General features: G+C 41.1%; 1 protein-coding gene across 2 annotated transcripts in view; it reads left to right on the top strand.

Moving 5' to 3' along the window:
• The first annotated feature begins 3,099 nt into the window (after positions 1-3,099).
• Positions 3,100-25,218, top strand: part of tsnare1 (t-SNARE domain containing 1) — a 188,632-nt gene continuing 166,513 nt past the window's right edge. For both annotated transcript variants that reach the window (XM_022750926.1, XM_022750919.1), the window contains exon 1: positions 3,100-3,170. The gene's annotated coding sequence lies outside the window, so the exon portion shown is untranslated. The remainder of the gene's footprint in view (positions 3,171-25,218) is intronic.

Below are 25,218 nucleotides of genomic sequence, written 5' to 3'. Positions count from 1 at the left end.
TAAAGCAGGTTTTCATCATAAATCACTGTGGCTGCTGGATGGTTAGTTTACTGCCTGTTACTGAAGCTCTGGAGGTGAAGGAGCTCCTGATGTCTCTGTTTTGGAGACATGATGTCGACAAAGTAACAAAACATATTGGTATGGACAGCACTACTGTGTGTGCTGCAGCTCAGACAATGTTGTATTAATATTTGCTGTTACTGGGAGAGGTCCGTCAGTTATTAGCAGATGTGCAAAATTTTTACTGTGACAACATTCCTCACATTGTTCAAACATCAGTTCTTAATCACTTGGATCACCGCCCAGTGGTGTGTTCAGGTGCATCAAATAAAGATTTGGAAAAACCACAACAGAGACTGGATCTGGATCTGAACTGGAACCGAGACCTAACATTACCAGAACAAACACAACCTGAGGCCGGTCACTGAGGGACTGGATGCTTATTTCTCTGCTTTTATTTCATAAGAAATATTTCATCATCTCAAATCCCAAATGTCCTGAACCATCAGTTTTTATATTGTAGTGGTGGTCACAACTTTAATACTAGACATGCAACAGGAGGTTGTTTTTACCTCCTGTCTCATATTTTAAAGAAAAAGTTGAAAGAAAAAGTTGATGTCACAGACACCTGCCCTCTACATACAGGACATGTTTTAACACATAATATCTGAATATGTGATCATTAATGAGGAACATACTTATTATTTTATTCTTCAGTCACTGTACATGTTGTATTTATTAGTACAACTATTGTTTCTGAGCTGTATCAAATATTTTACTGTTATTATTCTTATTAGTTTTACTGTTGTTGTTTTTTCTTGTTTTATTCTTTTTCCCTTTGTCTTGGATTTTAATTCACATTATAATTTTACATTATGATGTCATGTTTACTTGAGTGGAGCCAAGGAAGAGTAGCTGCTACCCTGGTAGTGGCTGGTGGATCCAAATAAAATACAATAATAAATAGAGGAAAGGGAGCCACATGGAACACTACATTGTGGTCCGTCATATGTAAACCTGCGCCCTTGTATGTAAACATGTGTACTACTTGGTCCACACTGTGCAGAGTCATCACATCTGCATAGACAGAAGCTGAGCTGACTGACCTGTTTAGAATCTTTCGTCTGAAAAGCTTGTAACTCTCCTGGAGAAGTCTTGGTTTTTGGTTGCAATTATTTAAAACCATAATGAGGAGAAATATTTGTTTGTTAACTCACTCCCAGGCAGCTCCAACACTTCATCTGTTTCCTGCTCCCACAGTTCAGTGTGTGCCTCAAGTGTGGGTACAAAGTTGTTTTGTAGATTTAAATGTCGAACAGCGGCTTGTGGGTCATAATTGTTAAGGTGCTTTCAGACAGTGAGCAGATATCAATATGGCCGACGCCCGACAACATCGCTGTTCTCTATGTTGGCAGCAGCAGGGCTCCGGAAACCCCGGCTGCCTCGGATCCTACCGGCCTGTACGCCACGAGCTGCTGGTCAACGGGTATAATTTATTCATGCCGCTCAGCAGAAAGATTTCAGTTTGAAATGTGGGATTTTGTGGGGAATATGATACGATTCATGCAGCAGTTCAGCTATATTTAGCTGTGGTATAGACTCGTGTAGCAGAAACCATGTCAGAGGCTCCACACGTCTGCTGCCAGCCGGGCGGTGGAGGTCCACAGGAAGCTGAGAGGTTTGGTGTGCGGAGTGTCAGACTTTGGCTCCGAGCTGCCGTCCAGCTGGGCTCACTGTGGGCCTCCAGCTCCAGCAGCAGTCTGTGCCCAGCGGTGAGACCTGAAGCCAAACTGGCCTGAAGTGTCGGATCACACTCACCAGGGCTGTTACCTGCGATATGTGTCCATGAAAAACGTGGACTCCGGTCTGAGAAGTGGGAGTCATGATGGCAGACCTCCTCCACCACACGGTCTGCTCTGAGAGGAGGCTGTGTGATCATGTATGATATATACTGTATGTCCCTATACCAAAAGTGATGTTGTCTATAAGAAGATATATTATTATCACATATATACATGCTCTGGATATATGAAGATATAAGTTTATAACATATTTGTTATAAATATATATACTTTTGTTTATTTCCTGTTTGATTTTGAAGCAACTTTCCTTGCATGTTCACTGTTGTTTCACTTCTTGCCTTTGTCTTGTTTTCCCTCCTTAGTGATTGTCTGCCCCGCCCGCATGTGTTACACCTGTGTCTTGTTATCTGCTGTCCTTGTGTGTATTTAGTTTCCTGTTTCGTCCTTGAATTTGGATTTTTACGGGTTATCGTGTTGTTTTTTTTTACATTTGAAATAAATCTTTTGTTTTTTGTGATATAATAACTGCATAATAACTAATGGTATAACTAATGGTATATAGGTAACTAATGGTAATGGTAACTAATGGTATAACTCCTTGAAGACTACCTGCTAGTTTTTTAATTTGCATTTGAATCCAGACATCTTAAATTCTGACAATATATGAAATACCCATAGGACATTGTGTGTATGTGCATATATCAAAAATAACTGTGATGAATTTTTGTATGGTACAACATGTTACAAGCATATATGTTAATGATAAATATTTAATAATATATACATTTACGTTACATTACAAGCACATACAAGCAACATAACATATAAACCTTTTTTGTGAGGTATATATGTTTTTCTTATTCTATTCTTTTTCATTTTAAACATGTATCTTCTCATTCAGGAAAGGTCTCAGACTGTTGGACCTACTGTATATAATAATATACTGACAGGCTTTGTGATGGATATATATATATATATATATATATATATATATATAACAATATAAGCATACATACATAAACATACATATTTGTATGTGATGGATAATATATGGAAATGTTCCAATTTGTAATAGGTTTCATAATTTCATGATTTTTACATAGGCTATCTATCTATCTATCTATCTATCTATCTATCTATCTATCTATCTATCTATCTATCTATCTATCTGTACTTTATTCTGAGTGAATGAGTTTCCTCTTCGGCTGTCCGGTAGACTACAAATCCCAGGGATCCTTGCCTGGCACTAATCTGGTCATATGACCAGGCACGAGGAGCAGGTGGTTGGTGGTCATGTGATGTTGTTAGCCGAGGCTGAGGAGCAGCATCATCTGAGCTGAATCACAGTATATCTCCCTACGTTGAAAGGTAAAGCTGGAGGAATCCTCCTTTCTCTCTTTGTTTTTCTGCCTTTGACAGATGCTGCAGCTTCACACAGAGACTGACGAGAGGAGGAGAGGGGAGGAGGGAGGGAGGCAGGGATGAGGGGGATGGGAGGCCATCAGGGTGCCTCTCCGTTGCTTTCTGCAGACAACAAGGAAGCACAGATGTTTGCAGTGTGTGAATCTATCTCCTGTAAACACAGTGAGGATTGTGTGTCTGTGGATTGATGCCATGTTGTTGAAGATATCCAGAGATCTTAAAGAGAGGAGGAGGGATATATGAGGGTGTTACAAGTAGTTCCTCTTTGTAATATAAGGGCCATCATGTTGTTCTTCTGGCAGGAGGACAAACATGGATGATTTGTTTTTCTATTTTACTACTCCTCTCCTCTCTCTCATCCTCTCAAGCTTTCAGAAATGAGCTTCATGTTTATCATTTTCTTTGGTATCTACGAGGTTTTAAACCAGTCAGGCCTTTTCAATGCATTCACATATATGAGTAAAGTGAGGGCAGGGAGGGTTTTCTGCTGACCTGGTCAAATTAATAAATTAATAAACACAAATCTGGCAGAACGCAATGTTCAGCTCAGTGGACCCAGTGTTAAGGTTTGAAAAAAGAAAACGCTGAAAATCATCACAGCCATTAAATAAGATGGAAGATCACTTATCATCTACAAGTAACTATAGCCACATCAGTTTTGATTTTGATAAGGCTTATGCTACAGGAACTCTCATGTCTTTATGATAAATATGAAGCTACAGCCAGCAGCTAACTAGCTTAATTTAGCATAAACAGCTAGCCTGGCTCTTTCCAGGAAAACTAATTACGTTTTTACACCTGAATTGGTGCGAATAAGCAGGGTTTTTTTTATGCGGTAGACTAGACAAGTTTGTCCTTCTGTTCAGACTGAGAAGACAGACGTGCAGCAAGCAACGGTATTGCATGCAGTTACAGCTGAAAAATATTATGAAATAATAATATACATTTTTTTTCCTTAATATCAGATTTTTTTTTGTTCCTCGAAATGTGGCCCTAATACTCCGTCGTACAAAACTGCATGTTTACTGAAATTGAATATTATTTTTACCCACCACTTATTTCATTTGGTTACTTCCTGTTCCTAAAAGTTACAAAGTAAGGTTTGCTGAGAAATCCTAATCTGACCAATGAGCTTGCTCACCTGCCCGAGTGGACGTAATTTTTTTCTCAACGTTTTAGGAAGAAGCGTTTTCTTCAGCTAGTGGACAATGCGGTCTAAATCTTTAACAAGTCCAAACAAAAGGAGCGGCGCTCAGGAGAGGAAGGGTAGAACAGGAGGCGTTTACTGCTGAACTGACGACATTAGATACGTATTTACTCACCGTGCTTCAAGTGTATTGAATGTTAGCATGTTGACGAGCAGCTGGAGGCTAACGTTAGCTTGATTGGCTATACACTCTAATTAGAGAACAGCAGAACTCGGACCTGGACTTGAGCAGTGTTGTTAGTGACTTTCGTGGATGAACTTTGAATGGGTGAGTACAGGTTTCTGTTTTTATGGAGCGGGATCAGGGATTCAAATCTACAGTAATGTAATCATTACCTCTCATATGTTGCACCTGCTGTAATGTATGTGTGTGATAGCGTGGCCGCTGTGCCATTGATTATGAATTCTGTAAATACAGTGATTGTGTGATCAGGTGTCGCCATCCATTCATTTATACTGTGTAAACCTGTAATGAGCTTTTCTTAGAGGCTATTTGTCCCATGTTAACTGCTACACAATGTAAGCTAGCTTTGTGTTGGTTTGTTAGTGTTGGCTGAATAAAGCTAGTTCAGATGTTTGATAGTTGCCGTGGTCGTTTGAGTCCAGGACAGGCTGTTACATCAGAGGCTAGGTTTGGAGGAGGGGAGTTGCATGGTGAGCATCTCCACGGTGACAGAGCCATTGTTGCACCGGGGCCAATCCATGGATGTATACCTGGATCCCGGATCTATAAATTGCGCCCATTCAGTTCTATAGGAATTGCTCGCCTGGCGCATATACAGAAAAAGTTTCTGGCTTCCGGCTTACTTCCGCGTTATGCTTAAAATTATCACGAGGGCTTTACTCTCTTACCTTTTTTATATTGAAAAGCATATTCATACAGCACGTCTTTTTCTTTTTTTAAAGCTGCGCAGTGCTATCGTTATGTATAATTTGCAGTGTCATTACTTAGAGTTCTGTCTGTTTTCACTGTCGTCCACATGTATGTTACATATTTCCATGGTTGAGCCTGAGAGCATTCCACTATAACAAGCCGACCCTTCAGCACAATACTGTCCTCTCCTAAAGTGACATGTCCTCTCCCTCCTATCTCTGCCCGAGAAACCATTCACGTATTTATAGTGGAACATATCAAATAAATATGTGCTGATTTTGGTTTTTACACTGATATATTTGTCTATGATGATCATCTTTTTTAATAATTGTCCTTATTGGATGAGTTTATAGGCAGCTTGTACTCACATCATCATCATTAGTTTTTCATACACAAATTCTTTCAGGCTGCATGGTGTGACTCTTATTAACACAATATTTCCACAACACTGCAGAATTTCAGTGTCCACAACTGTAGCTGTCACAGAACCCAGGTATTTTCATTAAGTACATTACTGTCCCAGATATTTGATTTGAAAAAGATAAAATAAATCAAAAGGATTTTTTTTATAGAAAGATTTAATTTAAATGATAATAAATGCCATAGAACATTTAGCATATTGTGTACTGAACACAATGACGACCTGGGGAGTAAGAGAGACGATGATGAGGACGTCCATGACAGTTCCTTCCCTCAGGGACCGGTGGGAGAAGCGGAGCAGGTTGCACCATCTCAGTCCACCACTGTTGACCCAGTGGACTGGAAGTCAGTTATAATTTTACCACACTGAGACAGTTTAAAACAAACAAAATTAAATTCACTGAAGAAAAGTGTTACGAGGTAGTTATAAAAAAATCGCTTACAGTATCGTATCATGAATCCAGTCATTACGCGGCTAATATATCGATTGAAAAACAATTACGTTGGAGAACAAAGGCTGACAAGTGACCCATAACTGCCACACAAAATCACAAAATCAAAATATTTTGATATGTGAAAACAAAAACTCTCCTTTATGTTGTTAATTACTTTTCCTACAAACTTCTGTACATCCGTATGGCGTTTGTATCAACCTAGCAAACATCCATGTGTATTTCATCAAGAAAAAAAAACTTTTCTGGGCTTTTGAAAACTTTTACAAAGATTAAAAGTCCATGGCTTAAAAATATACAATAAAAAGATTAATAATTGATTGTGTTTACTGCTGGAGGTGTCCTGTCAACAGTTTTAGCTATTGTGGTCTATGGGAAAAATGCTTTTTGGGGTGCAGGGGATTTTTCGCTGCAAGTGGCCACTGGGAAAAATTGGCTGCAAGGCAGAGCGGCGGTGACATATCCAGTTCTTACAATAAATCCATAGGCCAATCACAATTATGCTAGGCTACAGGTCAAAGTGTATCCACAGGCTAACAAACTAGCACTGGCTCTGCTGTGATTCTGGATGAACACAGTAATGAATCCCCTGAGTGCCAGTCACTTGTGTATTTTTCAGAGTATGAGCTGCTTTTCTTCAGTATAAATAAATAGTATAAAAATCAAAAAAATCAATTACTGCTGCCATGACAGCCTGTTATTCTCTATGTAAGAAGTGAAGATAACAGATCTGTGCATGCTGGTGGCTGCCATTAACATTCCCTTGAGATCGCATATTTACCATATATATACTGTACATTTCATGTGATGCAAATGTCCGTGTGAGGTGTGGCATCATAACTACATACAGTAATGTGTTACAGTGTTGTGACTAGACTAGCGTCTGTGATAGCTCAGGAAATGCCAGCATTTAGTCATGGACATGCTGTTTGTGGTTCACATGAGTGTTGGACTTCAGGATATAACAACATAGCTACTGGTGAGATCGATGTCCTGCTTAAGTCTGATTGCATATGATCACATATGAGAAGGCTTTTCAGGATCAATGTTAACATTATTGATAAGAGCCAGGTTAATTCAGCAGTATGTTCCTGCAGGACAGTTTCAGGGCCACATTTCTAGGACCCTTTTCCACACCAGCGCCACCTAGTGAATGTGAGTGCTGGAGGCTGGTTTGAGGACCATACGTCTATGTAGTTTTAAAGGTTTATTCCAACCAAGTGTTACTTTCTGTCTTTCTGTCAACTTTGTGTTTGCTAAGAGTTGCATGTTGGGTAGATTGTGTAATTAGCATGATAAGGTAATTATCAGATAAGAGAAAGATGGAATCATATGATACAGCCTTTGCAACCAGATATTTGAAAGGTTGGAGACACAAAGACGACTCTGGGGACACATTCAAGATTATATACTGTACACATATATATATATATATATATATATATATACTGTATATATATATGTTTATACAATAATGAACAATAACAAGGAAAGGAGAGAGAGAGAGAACAGAACTAACATGTTAGAATACTAATTTAAGCAGTATCATGTTCCTGCAGTCGCCTACACAAGGCTGCATTTTCAGGACCACGGTTGTGTATTATCAATACAAATGTATTATTTTATCATTTTAAATATGGCTTAAAAAAAACACTTCTTCTGAAGAATCTGAAACTAGACCCTCTGGTTCTGCAGGAACACCCTACTCTCTAAATTAGATTAAAACTATAAATCTGAGAAATGCTACTAATAATACATTTTATTTAGAGAGTGCTTTTTGAGATACTCAAAAAGATACTCAATCTTTGGGCTAATGACCGATCGGGGTGTGGTTGCACTTTAACTCTAACACACAAAAGCTTGTTGACCTCTTATGACCTCTGACCCCTCTTAAGGATCCACACATCCTCCTAACCGCAGCAGTTATGAAGCATTTCTTATCAGTCTGGGAACAGGACACTTGAGGTGAAGTGAGGTGACTGTTGATCTGGTTTACAGTCTGCAGTATTGACGTCTCCATGGCGACACACTCAGACATTCAGCCGTGTCAGCAGAACACGAGATCCACGAGCCTCCATTGTGTGTGTTGTTTACGCGTGGCGCCCATTCAGAGCCTCCATCTGTCGTGGTGTTTGTACAAATAAACCATCATCATTTGGCAATAGCTGTCACACTGTGTTGATCATTTCACCGGCGACGACGCTAAAACCAACTCATGACTCAAGTATGAGTGTCTGAGTAGAAACATCTCCATGACAACTATTTGTTCACAGAGGAAGACTGTTGCATACAGGTTAAAGCTCCAGAAAAGCTAGTAAGTGAACTTTGAGTTCAACAGCAGGATATCTTGACATGTTCTTACGGGTTTTCTTTAAATTTTATCATCAGGTCTTTGTGCATCTGATATATATTTTTTTGCTTTAAGTCTATTTCCTCTATTGCACGTGAATAACTACAGTGACTGTGTCTCGGGGTTCTGTGCACTACCAAAACACGACTGACCCACACTCAGCACTGAGCCTGAACGCATCCTGCGCAGACACAGAATAACTGAAGCAGCTGCTCTGCTAACATGCTGCTTTTGCTGCACAGCCTGTGCAAACGTTGTGTTATTCACACAGTCAGATTAAGATGAGATGTGAGATCGACTCTTGGATTGGTGCCACATCAGCAGGTTAATGTGGTTCTGAAGAGGGAGCTGAGCCTCCAGGTGAAGACTCACCTGTGGTCAGGAGTTTTGGGGGTGTGACCAAAAGACTGAGATTAAAAGAGGCTGAAATGAGGATCCACTGGAGGTAGTTCATGTGTCTGATTAGGATGTTCTCTGGACACGTCCCTTCAGAGAATTTCTTGTCCAGCTGGACACACTGAAGGATTACATGTCCTATCTGACCTGGGAAAGTTTTGAGGTCTCCCAGGAGGAGCTGCAGGGTGTGGCGGGGGAGAAGGAGGTCTGGGCTTCTTTGATTAATCTGCTGCCACGACACACAGCTGACCTGGATGAGTGTTGGAACATTTAAAGATCAATAACTGCGGTCAAAACTTACCATTCATTTACCCTAGCCTTACCTTTTCATGGCTGAGCTGTCTGAAATAGTAGTAATTCATTTAGAGTCATTTTCTTATGTTTACAATGTAAGACTGAGTGGTTAATCTCATTTTATTTTAGATTATGATTTTGGCTTCCAAAGGTTATGAAAACAAGATAATCAAGATGAAATGATTATTGTGTCGCATTGCTCTTGAGTAGTTTGCTGGTTCAGAGACTTTCTATATATAGTCAGGAGAGACCATGTCCTGTTTGGCTGCTGTCCCACGCCCAGATATCTTTAACCTATAACGTCTATAACCAGAAAAACTACATAGACACAGCAATTTTTGTTTTGAGATCTGTTTTTTTCTTTTTTGGCATTGCTTGATGTTAGCTTTACTATCAACAAGCTGCTGCCAGGGTTGATGTGTTGCACACTAGGCTTTCTAAAACATTGTGAAATTCTATCTATCTATCTATCTATCTATCTATCTATCTATCTATCTATCTGTCTGTCTGTCTGTCTGTCTGTCTGTCTGTCTGTCTGTCTGTCTGTCTGTCTGTCTGTCTGTCTGTCTGTCTGTCTGTCTGTCTGTCTGTCTGTCTGTCTGTCTGTCTGTCTGTCTGTCTGTCTGTCTGTCTGTCTGTCTGTCTGTCTGTCTGTCTGTCTGTCTGTCTGTCTGTCTGTCTGTCTGTCTGTCTGTCTGTCTGTCTGTCTGTCTGTCTGTCTGTCTGTCTGTCTGTCTGTCTGTCTATCTGTCTATCTGTCTGTCTGTCTGTCTGTCTGTCTGTCTGTCTGTCTGTCTATCTATCTTATTTAATTCGTTTTTCGCTGGATTCTATTTGAAGTTCAAGAAATTCCACTGTTAAAAGACAAAGTTCAGTAAATGTGTGGAGTTTCCAAAGTCAATGAGTAATCATGTCAAATAATCCTGATGATAGTGATTATGATTTTTGCCATGATAGAGTAGCCCTTCTACAAGGTGAACACACTGATGTGTGATGTGTGTACTGAATGTGTGTACGACGATGATGCTGTGGCTCAGTTTGCCCCGGATACTGCTGTGTAGATGAATTGTCGCACAGGCATAAAATGAAAAGGTGTGTTTGTTGTTGTGACTGGAACACTGGCTGTTTTACATTATATAACATACAACTTCATACTCATACTTCAACTTCACTACATACATTCATGATTTTTCTCTTTATTTTTTAAACCTGCCTCTGTACCGATCATGTCGCTCGACACGCAGGTCCTGCAGGATGTGTTCAGATGAAAGTCTGCGCCTCTGGATTCACACATACTACATACTGTAAGCCCGGACAGAGAAGGGTGTTATGGGTAACTGTAGGTCACTGGGAGTGGAGTGTTTGTGCACACCTACAAAATCTCAATAATGGTGTCATGAAAACCTTATTTTAAATGATTATTATTAGTATTCTGATATTTTTTGTAAGAGTATTTAAACAGTCCAGAGCATTTGAGTCATGATATAAATCTCTCCATATACATACATTTATATTTATATAGAGAGATTTATACTTCAAAACAACCAATCAAAGACAGACATCAATCAATTTTACATAGAAACAAACACATAGAAACGATTGGGGGTTGGAAAAATATCCTGAGTGCGTGTGAGATTATTTTTATGTTTTTACACAGGGATCATTGAAATTTGGATTTACTGAGCAGAGTTGATGCTCACTGGAGCATGAGCATGCTCTGGACACTCCACGAGCTCTCCTCTTAAGACCTCAGGCCAAAATATCTACATAGCACAGAAAACATCTCATTGGCAGATTGCCAGGAATATTCTGGAGCAAATTCATCTTAAGTATGAGATAAAGCCCTTTTCATTACAAAGATCCCAAGGCCTCTCCTGCAGCAGCAGGTACTCGTCGTCATGTCTGTGTACAACACCGCAGTATTACAGGATTTAATCAACTTTGTTGCCCCTAGCAGGACTTTACACCTTCAGTCTTGTTATGACACAAACATTTTCTTCCTGCCAGTGAGAAAATAATGGTGAGAAGGAACGTCGCGGCTCATCTGATGGCTTCACTAAGTGACTTGAATGCTGGATGGACACTAGTGAGGACAGGGAGGGAAGGGACAAGAGCCTTTTCCTGGATTTAATTTGTGGATTCAGGGAGACAAGAGTCCATGCCGTCAAAGATAACAAGCCCGGGTTCTGTGATGTGTGAATAATGGCTGGACAGAGGTTTAGACATCATTAGAATAATCAGTCCTGATGTGGACAAAGATGCATGACAATACAGGGGAGGACTACTGATGGCTCATAGTGCACTAATTAAGATGCTGCTGGTGCACTGTTCTCTTTTTTGACAATGCAGATGTACTGTGATTCTGCCTGGAGTTTGCCTTTTAATATGCCTCTGCTCATTGTTTCATCCTAATGTGCCCATTAAACCCCTTTTATGTGTACTTCCTCATTCATTAGACGTGTGTCCTTCCTGTGGGGACGGAGCACTGTTGGACATTGTATATCTGTGTTCTCTGTCAGCTCAGCTCACTGCTGCTGCAGAGCGTTCAGCATGTTTGAGGTTTTATCGTATTCCGTTGCTCATCTCAATGTCTGCCGAATTGGAAACCCCATTGATCATATCAGAATTGTTAAGTAATTGATTGTTACTGGTTATTAACCTCCCAGAACTTTGGACCTGCTTGCCAGCTACTGAGAACAGCCTGTAATCAGTCACAAATGGCAGCTGCTAATGAAATTAGTTCCTGGTTCTGCCTCACAACTTTGTTTGTTTCACAAAGTATTGGCAAGGGCATAGAGATGCCATGGTTTACTCTCCCCAGAGAATGGAGTGATAGAACAACAGAATGCAGATAATGAGCTGCTTGCTCTGTGTTGTCTCTTTGTAATTACTCATGTGTCTGACCAAAATATAAAGATGAGCACATACAAACTTCTACTTGCTAAAGTTTATTTAATGTCCGCAGGTTCACTGCAGACTGTGACATTAAAGTCTGACTCTGTTCTCCTCACCCTCCAGACTGTTCTTAAGGCCACATTACATCATTTTGCACCTGATGCAAATTTGATTTTTATTTCTCTGCACCTGCGACAGTCAGAGAGGAGCCATATTGTTTTTATGTCGTCAGTCCGTCCGTCACATTATAATAGACACGATATCTCAGCAGCACCTTGAGGAAACTTCTTCAAATTTTGTCACAAACATTCCCTTGGACTCAACGATAGATTTTGGTGGTCAAAGGTCAAGGGTCACTGTGACCTCACAAACACATTTTTGGCCATTACTCACAAATTCATTCACTAATTATGACACAATTTAACTATGTCTGTAAGGACGAAATGAACTGATGCCATTTTATATCCAAAAAGTCAAAGGTCAACTTCACTGTGACATCATAATGTTCTGTAAAAACATTTCTGGCCAGTATTCAATGCTGTAACTCAGGGAGGAGAGTTGACCTTGTTTCCTGATACTTGGCTGGTTTGAGGACAGAAGGGGGTGATTCTAGTTCATCTGTGTTACTCTGAAAGTTTCATCATGTTGTCAAAAATAAGGGAAGTATTGTGTCTAACTCAGAGGCAGTTTAATAAGATGAATGTTTCATCCCTTTACTTCCAGCACAGGATTATGACAAAAAACATGTTTAATGAGTCCATGATCAACCAGCTAAAGCAGACACAGTTTGATATTATTGGCTTTGCAAAGTTGACATGGCTGAACAAAGCTCTCACCTGTTTACTCACCAAACAAACACAGAACAACATCAGCAGCTGTTTGGAGTGTTGTGTCTGACCACAGGACCGTGATTCAGTGTTAACTCTCCGGAAGAACATGTCTGGCTCTTTAGCTGCTAAATCCTCCGCCAGGTTATGTGTGTAATCAGACGTGTGTTTACATACACTGCAAATCTGTATTATTGTAAACCTGTGTATACGTCAGATGGTTGCTCTTATGTCAGATGCATGACTCACATATTTAACTGTAGTAGTCATAGAAGAAGCTGTGATGGTGCAGACTTTTTATTTTCGCTGCGTGTGTGTGTGTGTGTGTGTGTGTGTGTGTGTGTGTGTGTGTGTGTGTGTGTGTGTGTGTGTGTGTGAGACACACACACAGACACGGACACAGACACAGCAGAGTTTTCCCTCGCAGCATGAATGTATCAATTTAATAAATTGTCAAATGTTCAGTATTTGAAACAGTCATTTTGAGTCCTGCAGGCAACTTTCTGTTAATTTCAGTTTCATCCTGATTATTTTAAACACAAGGACTCATCACTCTGTGTAATGATAAGAGAAACCAGGTTCCTCATTTACGCGACATGTAAGAAATCAGTCAGGAAAGCTGACTGTTACTTGGTTTGTTAAACCTCCATCCAGTCTAATGATGTCCATGTGTAGTTTGTTCATAAAGCAGGTCTAGGTTCTATATTAATGCTGTGAAAGTATCAAAGCTTCAGTCCACAGAGAAATACACACAGCCTGTATTCAGAAACTGAGCCTTAAAACCAGCCGTCAGGACTTCTGGAACTTTGTGATGTCACAACAAAGCAGTCACCAAGCCCCGCCCACCTGGACCCACCATCCAAACCTTGCAGGATTTGGTTTCTCTGAGTGTTTACCTGAAATCTGCTATATTTTTTATTGGATCACGCAGAAAACAGTCAGCCAACCAGAAGAGAGGCTCAGACACCCCTCTCTTCTGATTGGCTCATGACCTGTTGTTACTTGAGCTCCATAGAGAAGCCTGAGAGAGGAGATGTAAAACTACACTGAGATGGTTTTTGGTTCTTAAAACCACAAATATATCTTCTTATGGATCAACACTTCAAATAAAATATTGAGCTTAAAAATGTGATTAATGAGATAAAACTGAAACAGAAAAAACAGATTTTTTAAAATAACAAGTCTTTCAAGGGATATTGCTATAGGCTTTCATAAAAGTTATTTCGCCTGTTAATCAGAACAGATGATAATATCTTCTAAAACTAAAACCATAAAACATTTAGCTATTTGCTAATAAGTGAGCTCCCAGACTCCCTCACAACGCTGCACTGAGCAAATTGGCTTTAATGTCATGTGAATGCTGATGAAGAAAAAAAGAGAAAAGAAAGAGGTTATGCAGATATTTACACTGTTCTCATTTGATCTATTTCCCCCAGATTCCCGCGCTGTTCCTTTAAAACTTATAATCTACTAATTAGCATTCAATCTAATACACCCGGGCTGCGTAGCTACCTTTGTAATTGTCATTTCATTTATCCACAGCTCTCTCTCATGTGTACTTTCCTCCATTTCCTCCACCTGCCTGTGCACCTCATCTACTGCACTCCACAGAGCCAATTTGATTGCAAAATAATCAATCGTGTTTGCTTTCAAGGTATTCCACAGATTACCCTGAGCTCATCAGTCAGCCAAAGCAGCACGATTGTTTCCCAAAGCATGACCAGATGAGTGCTGAGCATTGTGTTTGGAAATGCCTCTGATTATCTTGTCATAACCACAGAGTGAAATCCATTCCAGTCAGCTTTTGTTGAGGCTTGACTGAGACTCATCTTATTATCTAGTTCCAACAATTTGGCTTCATGACATGAAATCTGAATATTAAGGGACATTAAGAGAAAGTGATGGCAGTTACCCACTGTGCAGCATTAACAGTATGTGTTTGGCTGATAAAAGAATACCCGACAGTGGCTTTGGAATGCCTCTCGTGGTGATTTAGGGCTTCAAGAGGGTTTTAATGTGTGTGTGTGCATGCTTAGGTCTGTTCGCCACAATTGGGATTGTGTAGCCATGGTGACGGCTGTGAGGGTCTGTGAGAAAGCAATCTCCAGGAAGTCATAGCCGCGGGGTGAAGCATATGTGGCATGAGGATGGCACCAGAAGGCCGCGTCATGGATGTCCAGTTGGCCATCTGTCGTCGTGCTGCAGCCAGGGCCAGGAAGCCCCCCAGAAACCACACAGGAAGGAACGGCATTTTCAAAATGCCAGGGCCCGGGACAGAGCTCGCCTCCCCCGGGAGCTCCTCGCCACAGCCCAGACACTGAGCTTCAGATGCTCTCAGTGGGACTTCCAGAAAACGTCCTGGACTGGAGCGATGACTCCGTGCGGCGTATTTGTTGGTGTGCAGAATGAGACCGTTAAGAGTGGAAGCAGCCACAGCATGGCTCGCTCATCGCCAAAGATCATTACTCTTCCTTATCTCGGGCCAAGTCCTTAGGCTGCTGCACTCCACTCCAAACAGGGAGCCCATTACCAGGCTGCATCATTGTGGGCCGGGCCACCAGGCCTGAGGAGACCCACTGGCATTCCTCTGCTGGTGTGATGTTAACAGTGACTGCGCCTCTGTTAGCTCTAAATATAAATACTATGAATGAAATAAATCTGTTAGATTACTACTGACGCTGATGTGACAGAGACAGCTTGAAGGAATCAGAATATTGGTCACATGACAACACTAACTGGGGAAGGTGAGTTTATTTTTAGATTTCCATGTTTCTTCAGATATCATCAAAGTTCCTCCAGACATGTTTTAAACCCTGTAAAAATCCTCTGCTGTGATTTATATTTAATTTAACATAGTTTCATCTCCTCTTACTTCCTGATTGAGAAATGCCCCGCCCACAACCTGCTTGCTCCAGGTGGACAGGTGTAACAGCAGAGAGCATCAAGATGTTTAGAGGAGGAAACAGACGTAGTCTAGCAGACGTATCAGAGCGGTTAGCGTAGTTAGCATCTTTTATTTGTTATGTTGTTTATTAGCTTGTAACTGGCAGTGGCTGACACAGTGTTAGCGGTTGTGCTAATGCTAACGCTCTCTCTCTCTGTACTGACAAGGTTTCAGGTTTATTTAGCCCCTGTCCCCACAAGTTGACAGGATTGGTTCCTGAGGTTTGTGACGTATGAAACCCTGGCTGTCTGAATCTGTGTTTATGAGACTGTCATTGGTTCACTGCAGTTCAACAATCAGTCATGGTGCTGATGATTATTTCACTCATCATATGTCTTGTATAAAAACATCCTATGGATGTTAACAAGGTCAAACACTGGATTTTTATCAGAGGGTCTTTAATTGTTTTGATGGTTTCACATGACGGCTCATTGTTACAGGATGCTGTGATGTTGTGCATGTGGTTGTCTTTATAAAACCCAGCAGATGAATTGTAATCTGTAATTATCAGTAGCTGTGTTTTTATTAACCTGCTTAATGCGCAATTTGAAATTGAGAACTTAAAAAACGAGTAGCCTAATGGAAACGTGGATTTAAAAAAACAAAAAAAAACTCTCATATGCCACACTAAATGTGAGGTGGTTTTTCCAGACTGACAAAATAGAAAGGAAACACTGTTTAACATTTAAGTCAAGGATCCTGTCGTATCAGGACCCAAGGGCCGGTTCCTACAGAGCGGCAGACTGATGGAAATCCGTCATCACATTTAATTTGAACAATATCATGGGAGGAGAGAACCAGCTTTATTAACATAACATCACTCAGTGGTAACACACGACATTCACTACTGTGTGTTGTCGACTTTTCCAAAAAACTGCTTCTATTATGTGGAAACTGTGATGGAAACGTGGTTAGTGTCTATGTTAAACTGCTCTGTGTAGTAGTGGTATGGATGTAAGGCTGGCCTTGTCTGAAGTATCTCAGGAAATACATTATGCAAATATCTCAACATGAACGTAATGGACTGGCACCAAAAATGTCGTACAGACATTCAGCGCTATTTTGCATGTTAATTAGAAGATGTTAGTATGTTAACATGACTGTTTGAATTGACTGAGATGATGAGCATGGTAAACATTAAACATGTTAGTGTGTAATTTTTCTTTCTTTTTTTTTCTTTTTATCCACCTCTCCTTTCTCGGTCAGTCCCACCTTTCTCCTTCACTTGTTAATGGAAAGTTTCACAGTTTTTAAGTCTGTGTTTAAACAACAGTCCAGGTGTCCAGATGTTGCCGTGATCATTTCTCCTCTTCATGCTGATCATTAAAAGATCTCACAAAGGTGTATTCCAAAGTTTATCTGAAGGTGATATGAAGTGTCTGTCCTCTTATTGTGAAATTCCTATTTTACATTGCCACTCCAGAAAGAACTGGACACACTCTCTGGAACATAAAGAGGGACTTTTATTCTGAAAAGACTGCATGTTTTAAAGCTATCCACTGGATTTAACAAACACATTAACTTCAGTTTCTCAGGTTGGGATAAAGCCTGCATCATAATTGCAGGTATGTCGGTTTACCACACAGGAAAGGAGTAAAGAGAGACGCTGTTAAGTTGCACTCTGGGAAATGAAGGATCCAGTTTTTGGAACGTGAGCAGCACTGGGAACTAAAAGTGGGGATATCTTGTACTTTCAGTTCACTGCACTTTGACTTAATGAAGTGAAATGGGTGTGGCATCATCAAAGTGCAAAGATTTCCCAGACATGTAAAGAAAAAAAAGGTCTTCGATTTAAATCTGGGACAGTCAGTTCTCATGTTTGTTGGATGGTAAAGACTCTGAAAAGGAAGAGGAGCAGCTGTTGTAACATGGCTTATCATCCTGTGTGCGATGACTTTGTGCTTCTATTGAACCAAAAATACGTCCGTGTGACATATGAGTTGTGCTATTATGCTTCAGCCTTAGGTATAATTCAACATGCACCTTCTGGTTATTTCCTTTTCCCCTTTCAAGGGCCAACATTCTGAAAAATACAATCAGCTGAAATAGCCGTTGAAAGCTGGACAGGAGATATTACTGTGGGTATGTGGGTGCACGTTACACAACCCTGAGGTAACATAATGGCTACTTTTTTCAAAGGTCAGAAGAAAAGGAGGCCAGATGAAGTCTCCTGCACGCTCGGCTGTCCTTTAGAGAAAGGCCACAACCAGACTGGGAGGGAGAGGGAGAGAGAGGCTGAAGAAAAAGAGAGCAGAACAGTTCTTAAGCACAGATTAGTGAGAGGAGTTTGTAGAATAATGAACAGTTTCCCCTTAGGACCATCACCTGCTCTGTGCTGCATTCGTATGCATGCAAGGCAGCGACGGCAGAAAACTCTCATCCTGCATTGACAATCCAATCAAATAACTGCAGAGAGGACGACCTCTCTGGTCCTCTCAAACAAATGAAAGCTGTGGCCCTCTGACTCAAGGTCACCTTTCACTACAGCATGCCTGTCCCGCTGTGGGACACTGTGGGACACTGTGAGCTCCTCTTGGTGTAAAGTGTTACTGATAATCACCTGGCTCAACCGTGTGTGTTGTGCCTGGACACCTGCTTCAACTAATAAAGACACAGCTGATTCCTCTCGGACACAATGAGCACTGACGAATCCTTCTGATCATCAGAGCTTATTTTGTAAGGATAATTACAGTTTTACCCATGATTCCTCCTGGTAATAATAAGCGTGTTCTCCCTGACGTCCTCGCCGAGGTCTGGGAACATGGTGATATCACTAAAATAGTCTGAAAGGGCAAGAAACAGCAGCAGTCAGATGATCAGACAGGTTTTAAATAAACCCTGAGGTCAGTAAAATGAGGAAAAAAGTAATATAGTTTAATTATTACTGAAGTGACCGCCTTGTGTGTCTTGCACAAGTAAAATCTCACTCTGCTTAGAAGGAGGGACGTCACCCACTTTCATACAATGGTTTTCATGACTGATAATAATGATGGTCAAAACTACCAAAATAAGATGCAAGTTGTTATTCTATAAGTGATTTTTGAGCCTGTCCTCATCAGGAAATGACAGCAGTGGTCAAACACAACCTACCTGAGAAGGCACTGCTCAGCCAACCAAACTGCTGCATTAGACAGATCTGCAAAACCCTGGATGATGTTCACTGACAGCTGGTTTTGTGTAGCAAAACAGACATTAGCTGGAGCTCAAAGTGCCCAGTGTGGCTGTGGGTAGGTTTACACTGGAGCCAGCAGGCGGCTGGAGGAGTTGCTGTGGGGTCTGACGTTACTGTGAGTGGGTTAACATTAGAGTTAACTGAAACCCCTGAGTGTCAGTTTACAGGTGCTGGTGCTGGTTTGAGTGTGAGTATTTAATGACATGGGAATGAGAACAGGTTGGTTTACATACACTTTTTTATTCAATTTGTTGTGCAGTTCGAGGTGAAGAGATCAAGCCATGTGAACTGTGGCAATCTGCTCCTGAAATCCGCCATCCACGTCACACACACACACACACACTGATTCAGGAATGGAGAGTTCAAAAAGTCATAGGCCTTACCCCAACACAGATGCATCCTGGAAGCGGCCCACGTCGTTAGTCCGCCTGTCCCTGGCAGCACACAAAAAGTCTGTGTTTCTCTAGGCTGCTCAGACCTGAGACCCGGATCCACTCATGTCCACAGCCATCCAGTCTCCACCCGTCTATCTCAGCTGAGATAGTCACAGAGCCAGCAGAGGGTCTCCTGGTCGGCTCTATGCAGCTGTTTCGCTGCACAAGAGGTCTCACCCTGACATGAACTTCGGGGACAGTATACCTTTGACTGTCAGAGCGAGGCTCATGGACACTGGCGGGACTGAGACATTGACTCAGGGGTTTTTGTGAATTTTGCACCGTTTATTGAATTGTTGGGATTTTCCCTGCTCTTGTTCAATGCACTGTGGGATTTGGCTCTGAGCTGATGTGTGTTGAGTTTTGCTCGCCTATTATCTTGTGTGTTCAAGCCTGTGTATGAGGGTTGAGGTATCATATCAATTTGTTAAGCTTCAACCTCTAAGAATTACACATTTTCATACTTACAGCCAAGTCTCAGCAGCTCAACTGATCACATGATCGATCAGGGGAATGCTCAGAAAAGAATATACTGTGCATTGACTCTATGTCTGCCATGATGTACATTCTCCTTACAGCCTATTCAGTGATTTGTTATTCTGCAAGAACGTACAGAATTTCAATTTTTTTAAAAAGTTTATTTTATTTGTTTGAAGTCTTAAGATTTTCAAGATCATGTTCATGTTTCCTGAGTGTGCTATATTTCATTATCTTTGTTCCCCCGCACACCAGGAAAGAGCCTGTTTCTTATATAAGATGATAAAATTTGACTTTCTGAAATCTTTAAAATTATATGTCTTTAATCTTCAACTGTTCCGACTAACTCTGTGCCTCCAGTGCCCCCTGCAATCATAATACTGTCAGACAAATTGAATATTGTCTTTTTTCATCACCACAACTCTCATTCTGAACAAGCGAAGATTTCGTCTTTTTCTAAAAACAATTTTCTTTGAGAGCCAGACTCAAGGCAATTTTCAGAGTATTTTCTTCGATCATGTCCCGATAGATACTGTCAGGCGCTGCGTCCACATGGCAGTCAGCAGTTCGAGAGGTGATGCACTCATGCAGTAAGAAAGAGTTTGGTAATAAAAACTGGCATCGCATCGTTGTTTTTCTGTGGAAACCTGTGTAATCAATCTTCTGAGAATGTTGGACTTTGGATTTTTACATCTGCAAACATTTATAATGCAGGCAGATCTTCTGTGGAAGGACAAACAGTTTTGTTGGTGGAGTTGAGTCTTTGTGGGTTAAGCCGAAGAGCTACTGTGGGGACTTCTACAAAATGTGCCTGGAACATCACTTTACTGAACAACTGCATACATTAAAAAGTTTCAGCACAACTGTTTTTGAAAATGCATGAGAGAGATCAAATACACACAGGGCTGTAGCATGTTCTGAGCCATATTTATTTCATTTGGATGCGGCCTGTGTCTGACTGTAAACCCTGTTATTCTTCAGTTCGTATAAGGACACTGAGTTAATGTTCTCTGACATATTGTCTTTCATTTATTAGACTATTTGCTCTGTTTAGCCTATATTGAATATTTATTTTCAGTCTGTTAATAATTGTCAACTCACATAAATGAACAAATTGTGTAATTCAGTTATCCTCACTGTAGGATACTTGTTGCTTTGCTCGGTTGGAGTGTTTCGTTCTGCTCTGTTGAACAAAGTAAAAACATGTCGTTGACTTGTTGTGGTCCTTTCATCAGGTGATGCTGCCGCCTATTTGTGTCCCAGTTCACTACAAAGCTAAACAGACTGACCTACTGCTGAACCAGCTGCTACAACAACACACAAAGAATGATCGCTATCATCTGATCTCACTCATACATGATCGGTATCAGTATCAGCAGCAAAATAACGAGATGAGGGCATCCCCACTTCAGACAGAGGGACTTATCCCCTGAATATGTTCTAGCTCAGGTCTGCAGTTTTTTAAACAAACAGCTGGTGAATATACTGAAGTAAATGTATAACTTTTAAAATAAAACTGAACTTCCAAGACTGAACAATTACGTTAAACAGCAAGTAAACGGAATTGATTCAGTACTGTCACACAGAACAAAAGAATCCATCTTCCCACAGTACAAGTGGTGCTCTGAGAGACTGTGGCTTTGTGGTTTAATTCAAACAAAACTTCTTCTGCAGCCACAGTCAGACTCTATTGATATGTTTACTGTCCTTTCTTAAACTTGTTTTATTGACTGTAGCACAGGAATGTGTGAGACATTTTTTGGCAGTGATAAAACACTTTCCTTCCAGTCACATCTGCCTCACTTCTTTCTAGTGGCTGAGACATCTCAGTCACGGCGAAGCCATGGCCGCCTCACTTGGCGTCATCTCCTCTATTGAAGGTGTCTCTTTCAGCTTATCAGCTCCCAGACAGAGTGGCCGTCTCCATGGTTTCCAAACCCAATTAAAGAGGCTGTTCCAATTAGAGAGCGCAGAGAGCTCGGGTGTGATAGGTAAGAGCACCGAGACCCTGGCCTTCGCCGAGCAGGCCTCCAGCCCCCTCCGGAGCGCTGTACTTTTGTCTCTTAATTCACCAGGGGCTAGACAGTCATCGCCACAGCACACAGCTGAATATGTGAGAAATAAAGTTGTAGTTCTTCAGGAGTATATTCTTATTGCAGTGATGATGTTATGATAATGCACATGGATTCATCTACGAACGCCCGGGCTGCAATCCATACGCAATCAATACAGCATCAGTAACAAATCCTCCCATCAACACGTGTGAGCTAATGAAAGCAGAGCAGTGTGCTCCGCCTCCCTCCTCACACAGCCTCATGTATTGAGCCAGACTGCTGCTAGTGTTTGCCTTCCTAAGGCCAAAGCTGTGACAGAGAACAAACACAGATAACACATCCTTTGTGTTCCATCAAAACCTCCCCTCTAACCATTTACTTTATCCCTCCAATCCACACACACCACTGAAGAAGAAGAAGAAGAAGAAGAAGAAGAAAGCGCGGCTGCAGATAGACCAGATCCTGTTTGTTGATGACATGAAGTGTTCCGCAGGGTGAGGAAGATAAGGACAGCCAGGCTGCTAACTGCTCCCCAGTATTACTGCATGCTAATGTTAGCAGGCCTGCTCTGGAGCAGCAGCAGTGTCGTCATGACGAGGAAACTCTGGCTTCTCACGGACGGGAAGTGTTGACAAAACTTTAGATGCGTTCATTGAACACGTTGATATTTTTAGTGAACGCTGAACTGAACGAATCGGTTCACAAATGATGAGCGTGAATGTAAAACGTGAGCAGCCTTCACTCTCGCTGGAGTGTTTCATACGACCACGTTTTATGTCAGTTTTACGGCACGCCGCATGACGTCTCCATAGACACGCCCCAGCTTGGCTGGTGTCAGCGGTACAGACGGGACAGACGCATCTGCTACTGCTGAAGCCAGTTTATTTGAGCATTTGAAGCAGTTTCATGAACAAACAAGTGAAGACTCGGACAGATTATATTTATATATGGATGTTAAATCTAACAAATATCTGTGTCAGTGGTGTACAATAATTAATTTAATTGGAAGTGGCAGTGATTTGGGGCTGGTGATGGATGGTAGAAGGAGGTTCTATTGAAAAAGAATATCAGCCTATTAATTTAAAAATAAACAGAACAAATGAATGTGAACTAGTTCATTAACATCTGTATGAAATGAACTTTGAGCTAGTTCTTTTAAAGTGTGAACTGGCACAACACTGAGCTGCTTATTATTAAAAACAGTAATAAAAGAGAGCAGTGATGTGAAGTCGCCCTACAGAGAGTTAACAGAGTATTTCACTATTCTTTGTTGATCATTCTGATGTTCGACTAATGTTCACCACTGTGTATACGAATGGTTGAATTGTTGAACCTTTTGAAATGTTAGAAATACTCAGTATGTAACTTCTGGTCCCAACAGTGATAAAAGACGCTGTTTGGTCCCGACGTCATGGATCATGGGAGTGGCTGTCTTCGACACCATTGCTGTCAGTCTATATCCACACTTATGTGTGTTCATTTCAAAACAAAAACTATCTCCTAAACCAGACTTTCACACCTGAAAAGACATATCACATGACCATTCACATTCATTGGGCATCTGACGTGTAACCAATCAGGTGGTGCTGGGGGCGGGACCATGCGACACACGTTTGTTGAGTATACCCAAATCTCTCGACTCCGACCAAAGGTCTCAGTTTCTGTCTGTCCAGACTGCAACACAACCCCAGAGTTTTCAAAATAAAACGGGTCCAGCAGCGTTCCTGAAAGCCTCAGTGAAAATGTGAGGACAGACTGGGGCGTCGCGTAGCGCAGTGGGTTACGCAGGTGCCCCATATATAGAGGCTACAGTCCTCGCTGCAGCTGGTCCCCGGTTCGACTCCCGCTTCAGACAGCCCGCTCCTGCGTGTCATTCCCCCTCTCTCTGCCTCCCCATCTCCTGTCTCTCTACTGTCCTGTCCATTAAAGCCACAAAAAGCCCAAAAAAATTTAAGAAAATGTGAGGACGGGAGGAGGAAATGTAGCAAAAGAGATGAGTCTCAAAACCAAAACATAGTAGTGTGGCTGTTGCTGCAGTTCTTCAAGAGGTTTTTACCAGCAGCTGAATCATCCACAGAGGTGTCCTCCTCTCCACAACAAACACACCAGGGGATTAAAAACAGTAGAAACTCTAAATAAAGCAGTGTACCTTTAAAAATCGGAGATTCACCGACGCTCTTCAGCAGAGACAGGACGTCTTGGAGTTCAGCTGTCTAACATTTACTCAGCTTCAAATATAGAGTTGAAAACCACCAAGGTGTAAAAAGTAAATTTTAAAAATGTGACTTAAAACAGACTGGACTGTTACATGATGAAAATCACGTATTTCTCTGGTTTTCAAATTGCTGGAAGCATTTTGGACAACAGAACACAACAGAACACAATTGAACAAAATAACATCGGTCTGGTTGTTTTTAGACATAATGTGTTAAAGGTACAGATTATAACTTGAAACGCTCTGTAGGTAGACTATCCAAGTAAAGTGTTATCAGCTCAGAACTCCGCTCAGATTGAGCAGTTATTGCGCCTCATAACAAAGTACTTCATTTCCACAGTTTTTTCTTCTTATCTCAGTCCCAGTAGCTTGTGAATTTATACAATATTGTAGACAATGGGAAGACCTTCACTGTGATGATCAGCTGTTTCTCCTTTTCATAGTGTAGTGAAGTAGAACATAATTAGGTGCTCCTGTTTCATGAGGGAATCAAAACAAGTTTGATGGATTGTCTCCAGGCTGACACTCCTCCATGTCAGAGGACATTTGCATAAAGTGGAACATTTCTCATATTTCCCATGTCACGCTGCCGGTGCCCTGTGAGTCTGAGCAGTGGTGGTAGTGCCAGCATGACTTTTAAAGTTTATTTTGCAATGAATCACTTCTTGTTATGCAGTGGCCATTTCTGGACGGACATCCATTGGTGCCCATAAGGAGACCGATCTTTGCAAAAGGATATTTTATCACAATTATGTTACTAATATGATATATTTTTATTTTACATTTAATTTTATTCAACTTCTGCTCTGTGTCATGTCATCAACATCTGTCAATTTGTGTTACATGCACACTAGTCCCTGTAATGTCTTCCTGGTTTTGGATATTATATGGAAGTCTGGTTATTAATATCCCAGCATGCTTCATGATCAGGGGTTCTGATCGTCATAGTTTGGAGAACCCTTCTGTACGACAGGGTTGAGAGG

This window comes from Seriola dumerili, unplaced genomic scaffold, assembly GCF_002260705.1.
Source record: "Seriola dumerili isolate Sdu_G_001 unplaced genomic scaffold, Sdu_1.0 BDQW01000016.1, whole genome shotgun sequence".
Taxonomy (NCBI): Eukaryota; Metazoa; Chordata; class Actinopteri; order Carangiformes; family Carangidae; genus Seriola; species Seriola dumerili.
This window is presented reverse-complemented; position numbering and strand designations above follow the sequence as displayed.